Below are 12,698 nucleotides of genomic sequence, written 5' to 3'. Positions count from 1 at the left end.
TTGCCTGGGTAACCCTGATCCTCTGGCTTGGGAAGACATATTCTCCTAGGCCACTGGCTGCCTTTCCCTTCAGGACCCCTATCTCCTCCACCGACCCCCTTACTGGGAGGAGAGCCACAGAGGCCAGGTGGACTGAAACAGACGCCTCCAGTCCCAGAGCTCCGATTCCGGGCGGGACCAGAACTCAAGCCTCCCAACCTGTCCCTCTTGTGCCCCCTCTCATCCAGCCAGCTCTGGGGGAGGGAGGGAGGGAGGGAGGGAGGGAGACTGGCTGGGTGCAATGCAGTGTTTCTGGGGACTGGGGGGGCAGGGGAGTCCATTCAAATTGACAAAAATAGAACATCAGCCTCATATCATTTTTCTCAAAACAAGATTTATTGAAGTTCTGTCGGTGAAAATCGCTGCTGTGTGGAACGCTTAACTTATAGATTAGATTACTCAGTCGTGCCTTACTACATTTTTCATTAGAAAAATATTGGCTGGGAGAGTTTGACCTCATAATCTCTGCATTTTAAACAATAACCAGAGGAAAACCAAATAGAAGGCACAAGTTAACGGGTTTTTCCCCCCCAGCATTTCCCCCTGGGAGAGATCCGAGCGAGGCCGGGAAGGGAACAGGAGCGGAATCTGCTGCGTGAGCAATTCCCCATCTCCCGACCCGCTCCCCAGAGGCTGCAGGAGGCAGCTTGGGGGAGGCTGGGGGGGAAGGAAGTGGTGGGGTGGAGGGGGGGGCAGAAGTAAGCCAGGGCTGAGCTGAGTCCTTTGGGCCTAAGCCCTGGCAGGTTGCTGATCGGGTGGCCCAAGTTCAGGGTGGAGACAGAGGTTCATATACATTCACCCCATGGAGGAGGGGCAGGAGTACCAGGAAAGAAAGCCTTTTTCTCTGCCCCAGGCAGTGCCCAGTCTAGCTGATGGACACAGAACAACAGACAAGACCCTAAAAAGTTCAGAATCCCAGGGCAATGGTAGGGCTCCATCCAGGCTGTGAGAGTGAAGGGGAGAGGGCACAACTGACCCCTTCATTCTCCCACCCCAGAGGAGCAGTCCCTTTGGGAGGACTTAATGGTGGAGGGAGCTTCTCCAAGGCAAGGTCAGCAGGGACAGTCTAGGATGGCCTCAGGCTTTCTCACTGTTCTTCTTGACCCAGGAACAAAGTCTCCTGGGGGGACCTAGGCCTGAAGGTCCTAGGCCCGGAGTGGTGGCTGGCTCCAGGGAAGGGCAGGGGACAGCGCAGGTACAACTAGATCCCTGGCCACTTCAGACTGCTGATCCTATTCCTCAGAGAGCAGCACCCCCAACCCGTCCGTGTCTCGGTTTCTACTTTCTGAGGCTTTGGTGATTTCCAAGTTCTGACACAGTCATTAGTTACAAAGAGCAATTATTTTTTTTTGTCATTAAGTCATTTTTTAAATGGCTCCAGGCGACATCACAGAACAAAGAAACAAAATATCCATGAAAAGACTTAATCACAAATTACTAATTATTTCACCCCCTCCTCCCTCCCAAATCGTGAAATCTGAGCCCCATGAAAAGGGAGAAGGTCTCCCCAGCCATGAGCTCTCCATGGCTCTTAGGCACCTAATCCATCATGGGGGTGCATTTCCTGCCCTTCTCTGAGCCCCAGGGTGGGGGGTGAGGGGGCAGGGAGTCCCCCATTTCTGACCTCTGAAGTCACCTTCTGCCCATAGATACAACCCCTTAGCCAATGAGGGGGTGGATTTGAAAGTGAGTAGGGGGACCCCATCCAGAGCCCCACACCTTGGGCCCCTCCTCCCAGGCCGGCATTCTCCCCAGCTGGCATTCCACTCTGGGCCCTTTGAAGCCTCAAGGGCCAGAGCAGAGGAGCCGCCCCCCTGCCGTGGGGCTCCTTCAGTCTCCAGCTGGAAAACAAGCCGGAGGAGGAAGTAATCCTGGAGGGGAAGCCCCCGAGCCCCCAAACGTGAGGAAATAAAATGTGTTTGACACCAAGATGTATGGGAGGAGGGGGAAGTCCAGGGTGTGGGCCCCTCCATCCGGCCAGGCTTTCTTATAGAGCTGATTGTGGTTTCCTTATCTGACCCTTGTTGAGTGAGAAAGGGTCTGTGCGGAGGAGGAGGCAGTCAGGGAAGCCCTGTCTCAGTTTGAGAACAAAGGTGGGTCTGCCAGGAGGGTGGGTTCTGAGACAGGGCACCTTGTAGGAACTGCTCCCACTTGCCCCGTCTCTCTGCTCAACACGCCCAGGCCCCCATAAGGGTCAGCTTAGCAGTCATGGAAGGAAGATCCTGCGAAGGATGGCATTGCAGGGCCAGAGATGGGCCCCTGAGAAGGAGGGGTGTGTGTCCAGGATGGGAGTGCTGCTGTGGGGCCCCCAACCTCAAAACCCAAGAAATCTCTGCAGGCTCTCCTCATACATCAACTCCGAACCGAGTCCAGAGTGGACCCGATCCCAGCACTCACGCACTCAGCAAATGCTTATCAGAGGCCTACTATGGACCAGGCTGCAAGAATGCGTAAGGGCAATGAGAGACCTAGACCCTACCTTCCTGGACACCTAGTGTCCTTTTCTTGAGTTTCTTTTTTTTTGAGACGACCTGGATCAAAGAGAAAGTCAAAGCCATGCCCAGTGTCCCGTCCAGCCTGTGCTTACTCCTTGGCTGTTTGGACAGTCGTCCCTGGTCATTTTCTGACTCCCCAGTCAGACCGTTCCCTTCAGTACAGATCTCATGGATCTCTGAGGCCCACCTCCTTGCCAGCCCTGGTACCTGATTGAGATGGAAGTGGTTACACGTGGCAAGAAAGAAGGCAGGCAAGCAGGCTTTTAATAAACAGAGCCTGCTTAGGGGTTTGAAGCCATTGTTCTCACCTCACATGACCAGGGATGACCTTAAGTATAAATGTCTAAAATATTAGAATCATAGTCACTGTCCCAAGCAAAAGGTCCCAACCTTTCTGACCGAGGAACATCTGGGAATATGCTGAGATTTGGGCTGCCTTTATTAAAGGTCTTTCTTTCAAAGGAACGGGCTTTTCTTGTAGGTTATCTGCTCTAGTCTCCTGCTGCCCAGATCTGTAGGATGTGTGTGCCTGGATGACTTCACTCTGAGTGTAGCAGAGACTGCTGGTTCTCCCCCAATATCCATTCTCCCCTGCTTTTAAAAATAACAAACCTCCAAAGTGTTAGGTGGAATCTGGCACCGAGTTTAAGACTACATTCCCCAAACTCCCTTGCAGCTAGGTGTGTCCAGGTATCTAGATTCTAGCCAATGAGATGCAAGCAGAAGTCATGTTATACCTTTTGGCCTCAGCCCTTAAAACGAAGGAGTTGACCCTTCACCTCCTCTACTCCCCCTTTCACTGGGTGTAAAATGGACATGGGAACTAGAGCATTCATCTTAGAGCTCAAGATAAAACCATGTATTGAAGACAGTACAGCAGGAACAAAGGAGGAGATAGTGACCTTGACACTGTGGAGTATAGCTGCCATCTTTGCTCTGGATTGCTTCTGCTTGGACTTAATGGGGGAGAGAAACATACTGGTTATGTGCTTAACCCACTGTCACTTTGTAATTTGCCTGGCTTCTTTCCTTTTGCTTCCCCAAACAAAGGAAAAGAAAATGACCTAAGGCAGCACTGTACAGTACAATCTGAACCACAGGTGTTTTTAAAGTGTTCTAATAGACATATTTCAAAAAATTAAACAGGTGGCGTGAATTTTAATAACCTATTTTATCTCATCCAATATGTCCAAAATATTCTTTCAGCATGTGATCAATATAAACAATGATTAAAAAGATAGTTTCCATTCTTTTCATCATGCTAAGCTTCCAAATCCCGGTGTGTGTCTTCCACTCCTGTCTCAACTGGACTAGCTGCATTTCAAGTGCTCAGTAGCCATATTTGGCTCGTGGGGACAGGACTGGCCAGCACAGGTCTAAGGGACCTGCCAGAGGTTGAGCCAGTGGGGGATGGAGGACCAGCCCTGAGCTGAACAGGGCAGCTATGGTGACCAGTGCTCCTACTGCTAAAAGAGGGCCTTTTGGCAGTTAGCCCAATTGTGGCCAGATGTCTGCTATACTCATATGCTCTGGCTCCAACTCACAAGGAAAAAATACTCTCTACCTCAGTTTCCTGTATTGGACCCTGGAGAAGGGTTATTTTAGGAAACAAGCAGAACCTTAGGGAGACGGAGAAAGGGAAAGGTAAGTGGAGTGTGGGTTCCCTCCTATCATCACTTGGCCTGTAATCAGGTATGATCACAAAGGCAGTAGGAGAAGGGGTCCTCCCTCCTAGCTCAGAGAAGCCCAGAGCCATGACACGTTCCTCTAGAGCTCACCTGAAGTATTAGGTTCATGCCACATACTTGTTGGGATTAAGAAAAGAACAATAATACTAAAACAAAGGGAGTCCATATTAACCAATGCAAACCTTGTCACCCAGTCCTGCATCTGGACAATTGGACATCTCTGCCATAGTCACAGCCACCTCACTTGTGACCATAATTATTATTACCACCACCCAGTAATACTCCCATCACCCCCAAAATTATTGCTTCTGCACAGCTAGTTTCAATATTACCATGTTTCACTGTGACGGCAACCATCTCCACTTACTCCCTTTATCCCCAGAGCAGCAATCACCACCACCACCATCAGGACAGCCCAGCACCCTGTCCCTGCTGTCACCAGGATTGTCCCATCCCTATCATTATCAGCCTCACAGCCACAACCACTTCTACCATCACCATTATAAGTCTTAAGACCTCCAATATCTCCTTCTCCTCATTTTCTAAGGTCACCCTTAGCTTGCCCCTGTCCTAACTGGAAGACCTTGGAGTGTCCCCCAAATTTCTGCCTGTTCAAAATAACCTCGTGTACCCCCCTGTGCCTCAGCATCCCCCTCACTCAATCATCGTAGCCCCAGAATCAAGTTTTCATTGCCCTATTTGAACTTTTGGATTCCGGACTCTTGCCTACCCTGACTTGTCCCTTGAAATCTACAATCCCTTTCTACCTGCTTGGATGCTCTGGGTTTTGGACCCTTGGTTGGTCTTGAACTCAGAGCCTTGGGCATTCTGCCATTAGTTACAGAGGTCTGCCTGGCTAGACCTGGCAAGCTTAGCATTGCTGTGCACTCTCAGGGGACTAACACCTTGCCAACACCTTTTCTTGGATTTTTGCCAAGTGAAGACAGGCTGCTTTTGTATAGCTGGTTCCTAGAGGGTGATTTGGTGACTCCCAGAGAAAGCTGCGAAAGGGTATGTTTTGGCAGGACTCACCACAGACAAACCTAGGGCATAGAAGTGTGAGAGGAAGGAGAAAAGGTTGAGGGGAGGGGACAAGCTCTTGACTCTTCCTGGTTTGTCCAGTGGAGATTACAATGAGAGAATGGCCCTCACATATTTCCCTGTTGACCCCAGAAAGAATGGGAATGCTACTCTTTTATGGAAATCTTGCAGTAGAGAGAGACCCTGGACATCTCCTCTCTCTTCCAGGGACAGCGAGATTTGGGGGAGCAGAAGATCCGCTGGTGTTAGTGATGGCTGTGGCCATGTCAGGGGCAGCAAGAGCTCTCATCTCTTCCCATCCCGGTGCTCCAGCTGGGGTCACAAGTCACTGTCTTAGCCTCCCAGGGACCCACAGGTAGCCAGGTTTTCTGTAAGTACTCAGCCCATTCAGTTCCACAGGTTCACAGGGAAGGAAAGGATGTGCATCTGGATGGAGTTTAGATCTCAGGGTGCATCTCTTGATCTGATCATGTTACCCTCCAGGAATGGGTCTCTAATAGCTAGATCTGAATCCCATTTATCACTGGCTTGGTGGTGAGGTAGGAAGGAGGGGACTGGATCCTTGTTTTCTGTATATTTTAAGACCAGACCCCTTCTCAGTGCCCAGCGGGAGGTTCTGCCCAATCCAAAAGGGATTGATCTCCTGCCTATCTGCACAGAGAAAGGGGTTGGGGGCTCCATGACATGTGAGCGAGTCTGCCTACACATTGGGGACAGCCAAATGCTCCTTCATAGCGACCCTCCTCCCAAATGCTGGGCCAAAGGACTGCCTAGTGACTCAGGGAAATGGTCAGGTGGAAAGGAAAAAGGCAGCCTCCTCCTGTCACTACAAGAGGACCCTCTGCTCATGGACATATCAATTAATAAAAGCAACCTCTGGAGCACCTGGGTGGCTCAGTTGAATGGTGACTTGGTTTCAGGTCAGGTCACAATCTTAGGGTCATGAGATGGAGCCCCACTTCCGGCTCTGTGCTCATCAGAGGGGATTCTCCCCTCTGCCCCTCTCCCCAGTGCATGCCCTAAATAAATAAATGAAATCTAAAATAACACACCTAAAATCAGAGATAAAGTCCTCCCTGTTCCCCTCTCTCATGCTTTCATTTGTTCTGTGTGTTCACTGAGCAACTACTACATGCTGAGCACCGACTGAGCTGGACTTTGGAGACAGAATGTAGAAGACTCGGCTCTTGCCCTGAAAAAGTCCCCAGCTGTCACTGAGAAGAGAAGAAGGAAAAGGCACCGTTGGCCTCCCCAGCTTGTCAAGGGTCAACCAAATGCCGGAGTCTGTCTCCCAGAGAGGGCTGCGGGCAGCATTTCAGCAGGTAATGGATGAGTGCTGCTGTGCCCTGACAGGGACATCGCCTGCAATTGGTTCCAGTCATCTATGGAGCCGAGCAGCTTTGAAAATTGCGGGAGGATGGTGACAGAGGAGAGCTGGCCCCACACCTCCATCCCTAATCTATCGAGATCCCTCTCTTGAAAGAAGCAGGGGATGGTCTCCTATGGCCAGAAGCAGAGAAAATCCCTTCTGCCTCATCTCCCTGCTAGGCCCATCTGGGCACAGGCTAGAAACCACTGCCAGGGAGGGAGCATCGAGGGCCCTGGGGGAGAGGGCAGAGGCCAGAGGCAGGGGAAAGCCAGCTCATGAGGTCAGATTCCAGAGCAAACAGCAAGCTGTCTGCCTTCCCTGGCTCTGGAAGGATGAGAGCAAGGGTAGGAAAGGAGGGGATATGTCAGGGTCCCCATGGGCTGGGGGGGGGGAACCCACCAGGGCCTGCTTAAGCACCCTCAGGACATTGCGTCTGGGCCTCAGCCGGGTAAAGGGAGGCTGGAGGCAGCCACTGAGTGAGTGCTCCCCTCCAATTTTGCTATGTAGTCAGAGTCCCATCAGCTCAGTCTGAGCTGGAGGAAACCTGGCAGAGCATCTGGACCTCCCCCATCAACTGGAAGGGAAACTGAGGCCTAGGTCAGGCAAGGACAACCATAGCTCCTGTCTCTTCTGTTGGACCGGCCTGTGGTCTCCCTGGCTACTCTGATACGTGACATGTCTCCCTCAGGGACTCTCTGAGCACATTCCCCCAGATGGGCAAGTTCCCACCTTGGTCCCCAAGTCCCAATGTGAGCAGATCTCAGGGAACAGTTTCAGATGTTAGGGGCAGTGGTGACACTAGCTGTGCTGGTGGCCGCCTGGGACCCTGGTGAACTCGAGACTCCTCCCCCACTCTAACCCTCATCCCTGCCAGAGCGTAGCCAGGGCCCTGTCCTGAGCCATTTGCCTCCCGCTCCCCCCCAACATGTTCAGCCCCCCAGCAGGTTCACTATTCTGTCTCCTCATGCCTTCGGAGCTTACTTTCTCTCCGCTCTCCTGCCAAATCCACTGCCCCCTCGACCCTCCTTGTCTCTCTAACCCTCTGCATGCCCCCCTCAAAATACCAGGCCACTCCCCATTTCAGGAACTCTGTGGTCTTCTGGGAGGCAAAGGAATCCCAAGTCTGCATCCCAAGAAGCCCAATCCACCGTTCCCTCCACCCCTGCCCAAGCACAGCACAGAGGTGGAGCTGGCCTTCTCCTCAAAGGTCTTCCTGTCTCCAGGTCTCCCCTGTCTTTGGCCTATTTGGGCACGAGGGCTTAGGAAGTAGGAGAGAAGAACCTTCCGGGGAATGCCAGCGACACTCACTTATAGGCACACAACCCGCAGACACACACAAACTCCTTGCTCAGGTCCACACGTCCACGTGCGCGCATGTTCACAGACGAACACCTGCTTCTGTCCTATTCATTCATTTGTTCATCCTGGAAGTGTGTGCAGAGCTAGTACTGTGCCCTACACACCAGGCTGGGAGCTAGTGTTACAGCCGTGATGAAGACAGACGTAGACAAGTTGTCCTAGCCTCCACAGGGCTCACAGCCTAGCAGGGGAGAAAGACAGTCCACAAACACTTCCACAAAATGGTTAAAGACATCAAAATTGTAGTAAGTGTCATGATGGAGAAAATTCCTCTGGACTTCATGGCAGTAAGGAACTCACCCAGCGCCTTCATCCAGTTAGGCGGATGGCACTCTGCACAAGTGGGGCTGCGTCTTTGTGGAGGAAAGGGTACCTTTTTCTAATCCTCACAAAGGCACCTGACGGGCTGGCAGAGGCCTGAGAGCTAGCCTAGTCATGGTGGGGGGGGGGTCATTGTCACATCTAATACCTCTTACCTAATCTCTTGATGTCTCAAGGCCAATTTCAGGGTGATTCTCACTGTCACATGTACAATATTATGCAATGCCCTAGCATGCCCTTACTCAATCCCACACACCTCTTCAACATCACCCCCAGGCTCCCATAGGCTCCAAGCCCCTCTTACAGACATGCCCCTAAAGGGTCCTCACAATCACATGCAGATTCTCACCCGTGAACTTGTCCCATGGGCAGACCCCACTCCACCACAGTCCCACATAATCCTTCACATCCTGTTACACACACGACTGCTTTTACACCATGTCACCCCTATGCCCACTGCTTCACTAGAGGTACACACAGTCCCTCACACCCCATCACATACACACACACACACACACACACGCACACACACAGTCTCTCACACACACAGGCGGCCACGCTCCTGTTAGGCTTCTGGAGACAGGCGTGTGCAGCCCCTGATCACAGCTAAATGTCAGCGAGTCCCTCTCCTCCCAGTTAGAGATGAATTGTTGCTCGGGAGATATTTCATCCTTAATGCCTCCTGCTTGAACTGGAGCATGCGTCTCGAGGAGGTTACGTTTTTCCCAATCCGTCTGCTGCCCCCCGACTGGCCCAGGGAGCTGCCCTCCTGCCTCTCAGCTTTCATGGGGGGAGAGGAGGGCTCCCTCTCCCCTTACAGCCTTTCCTCGTCCTTTCCCTCCCCGACAGCTCAGCTCCTGGCAAAAGAACAAAGCCTAGGCAGTCTCTCGGGCCCCCTCCCTAGCTTCCAGCACAGGAGGTCTCCCCAGAGCCCAGGAGCCATAGCCTGGCCACACCCTACCCCTGCCCCAGCTGCTAGCTGCATTCAGGGCCCAATGGACAAGACCCACTGCCTAGAAGAATTGAGTGTAGAGAGAGGGATCTGGAAATGAAAGACAGCTCCTCCTAAGGTCTTCTGCACCCACAACCCTCCCCTTTGTAAACTTAAAAAAAAAAAAAAAAAAAAAAAAAAGCCCAAATGCTGCTTCTGTGAGAGTAGGCTGGTACAACCTTGCAGGAGGCAAAAGTATCCACAGCTTCTACAAGGGGGATCCCTTTAGCCCCGGCATTGCCATATTCAGGAATGTACGGTAGGAAATAAGCAAGGATAGTCCAGATGATTTACCTTCAAGGGGCTCATCCCAGTTTATAAGACGGAAAAATTGGAAACGACATCAACACCCCATGGTAGGGACTGGGAGTGGCACAGGCACCAGTGAAAAAGCACACAGATATTAAAATGAAGGCATGGAAGAACGTTTAGCATCATCGGAAAGTGTTTACACAAAATGTTAAGTAAAACAAACAGGTTGCAAAAAAGTATGTGCACCAAATGCGACATGGGGACTGGTGAGTCCTGAAGTCAGAAAAAGACATTCGGGGGAAAACCAGTGAAAGCCAAATCAAGTCTGGTGCTCAGTGACTCCTAATGTACCAGCGCTGGCTTCCTAGCTTGGACAAATGTCCCCGATAATGTAGGATGTTACCACTGGGGGAAGCTGGCTAAGGGGAGTACAGAAATGCGCTGTACTGCCTTCATTAAGTTTTTTTTAAAAGATTCTATTTATTTATTTGATAGACAGAGATCACAAATAGGCAGAGAGGCAGGCGGGGTGGGGGACAGAGGGGGCAGAGGAGCAGGCTCCCTGCTGAGCAGAGAGCCTGATGAGGGACTGGATCCCAGGACCCTGAGATCACGACCTGAGCCAAAGGCAGAGTCTTAACCCACTGAGCCACCAGGTGCTCCTTTGTTTTCTAGAAACATAAGATTATTCCAAAATTGAAAGTTATTTAAGAAACCATTATGTGATTCCCCCACTTTGTTTTTTTAAAATGTACGTATTTATCAAGTTCTGAAAGACTGCTCACCAATATGTTAACTTTAGTAGTAGTGGAAGGGTTGGATTAGAGGCAATTTTAATTTAGTTTAATTTTGATCAGTTGATCATTTTGATCAATACATTTGGTCATTTTGATCATGTTCTTTTTTCAGATTTATTGATATATACATGAAATACTACATTGTGTAAGCTTACAGTGTACAATGTGTTGGGTACACATATTGCAACATGATTACCACTAGAGCATACTGTATCTTTTTTGTGGTGAGAACATTAAAGATCTACTCTCTGCAATTTTCAGGTATATGATATGCTGCCAGTAACTATAACCACAATGGTGTGCCTCAGATCCCCATATTTTTTTTTAATAAAGGAATATGAACTATTGTGTAATTAAAACAAAAATCAAACTGGAGGAAATCCGGTGGGGATGCTGAAAGCAGCTTAATTCTAAGCCACCACACCCAGCCTCGTCAGTCCCTCAATGGTATTAAGCCCAGCCATTCTGGACAGTTTCTTTTACTTCTCTCCAGCCACTAACTGGCATGACCACCCTTCACCCCTGAAAACTCCAGAATTTCAGAATCTGCAGCTCTCTTCTTTGATCCCAATCTCCTATCCTTTGCCTCACTCTTGTCCTCCTTTCTACTAACTCATTTTCTAGTGTCTTAAATCCTCCATGCTCCCCCAGTCTTTACTTCCTCTCTCTCTTTACCCTGGCTTCTTACCAGCCATTTCAACAATGTGCTTCCTGCCATCCTGCCTACAATTTCCAGCCTTAAGCAACACTGCCATCCACTTTCTGGCTCCTACACCTGGGGTGCTGGAACGGGTGAAAAAACTGGCCCATTTATGCTGCCTCAACTCATGCTTCACCAGGAGGCATTAAAACAAAAACAAAAACAAAAACAAAAACTCGTTTCCTCATCTATAATGGAGTCATGATTATGATTTCACAACCACTTCACACTTTCTCTAGAAGTCTTCAAGTCTAAACTGACCAAGAATATGGAGTCCAATCTTCAAATGTTTCCCTTTCTGCCTGGCCCCAAACTCATCAGTTCATCCCAGAATTTCCCTATTACTCATCCATTTTCTTCCCTCCTGTCCCCAAGAAGAATTTTTCCTCCTTATTAAGGGCCCAATCTCTCCAGCATTTTCTAGAACTTCCTCCATTGAGCATCTTCTCCTACATCTTGTCTATCTTATACCTTCCCTCCCTTTTTCTCCTGAAAAAAAATTTTTTTACGATTTTATTTATTTGCCAGAGAGAGAGAGAGAGAGGGAGACATGCACAAGCAAAGGGAGCCACAGACAAAGCAAGAAGCAGGGTCCCTGCTGAGCAAGGAGCCTGATGCAGAACTCGATACCAGGACCCTGAGATCATGACCTGTGCCAAAGGTGGACACTTAACCAACTGAGCCACCCAGATTTCCCTCTCCCCAACTTTTTGAATGAGAAATCACCCTAATTGCCTCTAGTTCTTTGCCATTCACTCTTTATGCAACAACCCTACCACCCTGTGGCCTCTTAAAATTGCCTGTAACCTTGGCATTGCCAAACCTGCTGGCCATTGACTCTGTCTTCCTCACTGATCACTCTGCAGGATTTAATAGCAATTTCCTCTCTAAAAACCTCCATCATCTCTAGGTCACTAGCTTCCCTTGTTTTCCTCCTAACCTTCCAACTATTCCTTTTTAGGCTCCTCTGACTCCGCTCTTCCCTCCAACCTCCCAAATACAGAGATGTTCCAGGATTCAGCTTCCAGTATTGTCTTCCTCTGCCCTTTTTCTGTCTCTGCCAAGCTCACCACTCTCCTGGTTTCCATGAGCCACCTCTTTGGAAGAATCATTAACTGACAGCTTCCGAGTTCCTGTCTGTAATGTCCAACTTCCTGCTGAGCATCTCTGAGCAGATGTCCCCGGACACCTCAGACTCATCATAACCACCATCATCTCCACCGCCTTGCCCCAACAAGCCATGCCTTTAGACGTCCACCATTCTTCCCAACAATCAAGATAAATACCTAGGAGTCACTTGGACTACCTCCCTCTCCCTCACCCCACCAAATCCATTCACCTGCCAGGGCCGACCACTTCTGCATTAGCCCTGTCTCTTGCCATACTCCTTTGTGTTCTACCTTCTGTACCCCCATCTGGTTCTGGCCTTCCTTACCCGGACTAAGGCAATATCCTTATCTATGATCAGTCTACGATCACACGGCCTCTCAGCCTGCCCGACCCTCATCCATCCTAGCTGAGTAACAGCCCACAGACTCTAAAGCTGGAGTGACCATGTACTTTACAATTCAAATCTGGATATTTTTGAGAGTAAAAAGAGGTTCTGTAAAGTAATAATAAACTTTAAGAATAAAAATAATAGGAAT

The sequence above is a fragment of the Neovison vison genome, chromosome 2 (genome assembly GCF_020171115.1).
Source record: "Neovison vison isolate M4711 chromosome 2, ASM_NN_V1, whole genome shotgun sequence".
NCBI lineage: Eukaryota > Metazoa > Chordata > Mammalia > Carnivora > Mustelidae > Neogale > Neogale vison.
The sequence above is the reverse complement of the archived record's forward strand: the minus strand, read 5'-3'. Positions refer to the sequence as shown.